General features: G+C 38.9%; 1 non-coding gene across 1 annotated transcript; it reads right to left on the reverse strand.

The window, feature by feature from the left end:
• Positions 1 to 2,976: 2,976 nt before the first annotated feature.
• LOC130971784 (small nucleolar RNA R71) lies at positions 2,977 to 3,084 on the reverse strand. The gene has a single exon (XR_009082994.1). It is a non-coding gene; the product is annotated as a small nucleolar RNA R71 (small nucleolar RNA).
• Positions 3,085 to 5,043: the final 1,959 nt, after the last annotated feature.

A 5,043-nucleotide genomic window follows, 5' to 3' on the forward strand; every position in this document is an offset into this window, starting at 1 on the left:
ACACCATAGATTAAGGTGTCGAGCTCTGCTGTACCTCGAGTATTAATGCAATTACTATTGTTCTTCTATTCAATTCAGCTTGTTCTTATTCCAAGATATTCATTCGTACCCAAGAACATGATGAATGTGATGATTATATGATCCTCATCATCATTCTCACTTATGAACGAGTGCCTGACAACCACCTCCATTCTACAAGCAAAAAAGGCTTGAATGTTTATCTCTTGGATTCTTTAATCGGAATCTTCGTGGTATAAGCTAGAATTGATGGCGGCATTCAAGAGAATCCAGAAGGTCTAAACCTTGTCTGTGGTATTCTGAGTAGGATTCAATGATTGAATGACTGTGATGAGCTTCAAACTCCTGAAGGCTGGGCGTTAGTGACAGACGCAAGAGAATCAATGGATTCTATTCCAACCTGATTGAGAACCGACAGATGATTAGCCGTGCCGTGACAGGGTGCGTTGAACATTTTCACTGAGAGGACGGGATTGTAGCCACTGACAACGGTGATGCCCAACATACAGCTTGCCATGGAAAGGAGTAAGAAGGATTGGATGAAGACAGTAGGAAAGCAGAGAGACGGAAGGGACAAAGCATCTCCATTCGCTTATCCGAAGTTCTCACCAATGAATTACATAAGTATCTCTATCTTTATCTTTATGCTTTATTCATATATATCATCCATAACCAATTGAATCTGCCTGACTGAGATTTACAAGGTGACCATAGCTTGCTTCATACCAACAATCTCCGTGGGATCGACCCTTACTCGCGTAAGGTTTATTACTTGGACGACCCAGTGCACTTGCTGGTTAGTTGTGCGAAGTTGTGATAAAGAGTTGAGATTGCAATTGAGCGTACCATGTTGATGGCGCCATTGATGATCACAATTTCGTGCACCAAGTTTTTGGCGCCGTTGCCGGGGATTGTTGAGTTTGGACAACTGACGGTTCATCTTGTTGCTTAGATTAGGTATTTTTCAGAGTTCTTAAGAATGAATTCTAGTGTTTCAAGGTGATGTTCTTATCATCACCAAAGCTGATTGATTCTCATCAATTTAGCTCTTGAATGCAATGTCCTGCTGAAGCTTGGCTAGCCATGTCTAATTCCTTTAGACTAAAGCTTTAGACTAACATTGCATGATTCCTGGAATTCTCATTAAGAATTTTGATATCTTTATTTTCTTTTTCACTTAATTTTCAAAAAATCCAAAAAAATTACAAAATCATAAAAACCAAAAATATTTCTTGTTTGAGTCTAGAGTCTCATGTTAAGTTTGGTGTCAATTGCATGTTTCTGTTCTTCTTGCATTCATTCATGTGTCTTAAGTAATCTTCAAGTTGTTCTTGATGATTTCCTTGCTCTGATCTTTGAATTCTCTTGACTTGAGTGTTTTGTTATTTCTCATGTGCATTCTCATTTTGTTAGTGTCAGTAGTATACAAACTTCTAAGTTTGGTGTCTTGCATGCATTGTTATTTGATTTCAGTTGCATTTTGATTATTCTTCATTATTAAAAATCCAAAAATATTTTTTATTTGTGTCTTTTCAAGTCAATAATACAGGGAATTGAAGATTCAGAACATTCAGCAGAGGAATTACACAGAAAAAGTTGGGCGTTCAAAACACCCAGTGAAGAAGGCAAACTGGCGTTTAAACGCCAGCCAGGGTGCCTGGCTGGGCGTTTAAAACCCAAAAGGGTAGTGCTTTGGGCGTTAAACGCCAGAATGTGCACCATTCTAAGCGTTTAACGCCAGGATGGCACAAGAGGGAAGATTTTGTTTTTAATTCAATTTTTTTTCAAGTTTTCAAAATTTTTCAAAATCAAACCTTTTTCAAAATCAATTTCTTTCCATTTTCAAAGATACTTGCTAACAATTAATGATTTGATTGAACATTTCAAGTATGCTGCCTTTTCTGTTGAAAAAGGTTTAATGTTTGAATCATATCTTTTCTTGTTAGGCAAGTCATTAATTTTTAAAATCAAATCTTTTTAAATTGTTTTTCAAATCATATCTTCTCAATCACATCTTTTTAAAACCATAACTTTTCAATCATATCTTCTTAATCATATCTTTTTCAAAATAGTTTTCAATCATATCTTTTTTATTTCTAAATTCAATATCTTTTTCAAAAATCACTTGATTTTTTTTCTTTTCCACTCTTAGTTTTCGAAAATCAATTAAAGTTTTTCAAAATGTTTTTAAAAACCTTTTTAATTTATTTTCAAAAAAAAAATTTTCCCCTCTTCCCACATCCTTCTATTTATGGACTAACACTATTCCTCAATGAACAATTCGAACTCCATCTCTCTTGATAAGTTCGAATTCTTCTACTTCTTCCTTCTATTTTTCTTTTCCTCTGACACCTCAAGGAGTCTCTATACGGTGACATTGAGGATTCCATATTTTCTTGTTCTCTTCTCTTTCATATGAGCAGGAGCAAAGACAAAAGCATTCTTGTTGAGGCTGACCCTGAACCTGAAAGGACCTTGAAGCGAAAGCTAAGAGAAGCTAAGGCACAACTCTCTGTAGAGGACCTAACAGAAATCTTCAAAGAAGAAGAACCCATGGCAGCCGAAAACAACAACAATGCCAACAATGCAAGGAAGGTGCTGGGTGACTTTACTGCACCTACTCCCGACTTCTATGGGAGAAGCATCTCTATCCCTGCCAATGGAGCAAACAACTTTGAGCTTAAGCCTCAATTAGTTTCTCTAATGCAACAGAATTGCAAGTTCCATGGACTTCCATTGGAAGATCCTCATCAGTTTTTAGCTGAATTCTTGCAAATTTGTGACACTGTCAAGACTAATGGGGTTGACCCTGAGGTCTATAGACTTATGCTATTCCCTTTTGCTGTAAGAGACAGAGCTAGGATATAGTTGGACTCACAACCTAAAGAAAGCCTGAACTATTGGGAAAAGCTAGTCAATGCCTTCTTGGCAAAGTTCTTTCCACCTCAAAAATTGAGTAAGCTTAGAGTGAAAGTCCAAACCTTCAGACAGAAGGAAGGAGAATCCCTCTATGAAGCTTGGGAAAGATACAAACAATTGATCAGAAAGTGCCCCTCTGATATGCTTTCTGAATGGAGCATCATAGGTATTTTCTATGATGGTATGTCTGAACTGTCCAAGATGACATTGGATAGCTCTGCTGGAGGATCTCTTCATCTGAAGAAGACGCCTGCAGAAGCTCAAGAACTAATTGAAATGGTTGCAAATAACCAATTCATGTACACTTCTGAAAGGAACCCTGTGAACAATGGGACAAATCAGAAGAAAGGAGTTCTTGAGATTGATACTCTAAATGCCATATTGGCTCAGAACAAAATATTGACTCAGCAAGTCAATTTGATTTTCTCAAGTCTGGCTGGAATGCAAAATGCACCAGGCAGTACTAAGGATGCTTCATCTGAAGAAGAAGCTTATGATCCTGAGAACCCTTCAATAGAAGAGGTGAATTACCTGGGAGAACCCTATGGAAACACCTATAATTCTTCATGGAGAAATCATCCAAATCTCTCATGGAAGGATCAACAGAGACCTCAACAAGGTTTCAACAACAATAATGGTGGAAGAAACAGGTTTAGCAATAGCAAGCCTTTTCCATCATCTTCTCAGCAACAGACAAAGAATTCTAAGCTGAACCACTCTGACTTAGCAACCATGGTCTCTGATCTAATCAAAACCACTCAAAGTTTCATGACTGAAACAAGGTCCTCCATTAGGAATTTGGAGGCACAAGAGGGACAGCTGAGCAAGAAAATTACTGAACTCCCTCCTAGTACTCTTCCAAGCAATACAGAAGAAAATCCAAAAAGAGAGTGCAAGGCCATCAACATGGCCAAATTTGGAGAGGAGGAAGAGGCAGTGAACACCACTGAGGAAGACCTCAATGGACGTCCACTGGCCTCCACTGAGTTCCCTAATGAGGAACTATGGGAATTTGAGGCTCAAAATGAGACCATAGAGATTCCATTAGATTTACTTCTGCCATTCATGAGCTCTGATGAGTATTCTTCCTCTGAAGAGGATGAATATGTCACTGAAGAGCAAGTTGCTAAATACCTTAGAGCAATCATGAAGCTAAATAACAAGTTATTTGGTAATGAGACTTGGGAAGTTGAACCCCCTTTGCTCACCAAAGAACTGGATGACTTGACTAGGCAGAGATTACCTCAAAAGAGACAAGATCTTGGAAAGTTTTCAATATCTTGCACCGTAGGCACCATGACCTTTAAGAAGGCTCTGTGTGACTTAGGGTCAAGTGTAAACCTCATGCCTCTCTCTGTAGTGGAGAAGCTAGGGGATCTTTGAGGTACAAGCTGCAAGAATCTCACTAGAGATAGCAGACAATTCAAGAAAACAAGCTTATGGACTTGTGGAGGATGTTTTGGTAAAGATTGAAGACCATTACATCCCTGCTGATTTCATAGTCCTAGAGACTAGGAAGTGCATGGATGAATCCATCATCCTTGGCAGACCCTTCCTAGCCACAGCAAAGGCTGTGATTGATGTGGACAGAGGAGAATTGATCATTCAAGTGAATGAAGAATCCTTTGTGTTTAAGGCTTAAGGATATCCCTCTGTCACCATGGAGAGGAAGCATGAAGAGCTTCTCTCAAAACAGAGAGCCAAACAGAGCCCCCACAGTCAAACTCTAAGTTTGGTGTTGGGAGGCCACAACCAACTTCTAAGTTTGGTGTTGAACCCCCACATTCAAACTCTAAGTTTGGTGTTGGGAGGTTCCAACAATGCTCTGAGTATCTGTGAGGCTCCATGAGAGCCCACTGTCAAGATACTGACATTAAAGAAGCGCTTGTTGGGAGGCAACCCAATGTTATATTTTATCTATTTTCCTTTGTGTTATTTTATGTTTTCTGTAGGTTGATGATCATGAGAAGTCACAAAATCAATTGAAAAAGCAAAAACAGAATGAAAAACAGAAAGAAAAACAGCACACCCTAGAGGAAGACCTTGCTGGCGTTTAAACGCCAGTAAGGGCAGCAAATGGGCGTTTAACGCCCAGTCTGGTACCAT

This window comes from Arachis stenosperma, chromosome 3, assembly GCF_014773155.1.
Source record: "Arachis stenosperma cultivar V10309 chromosome 3, arast.V10309.gnm1.PFL2, whole genome shotgun sequence".
Lineage (NCBI taxonomy): Eukaryota > Viridiplantae > Streptophyta > Magnoliopsida > Fabales > Fabaceae > Arachis > Arachis stenosperma.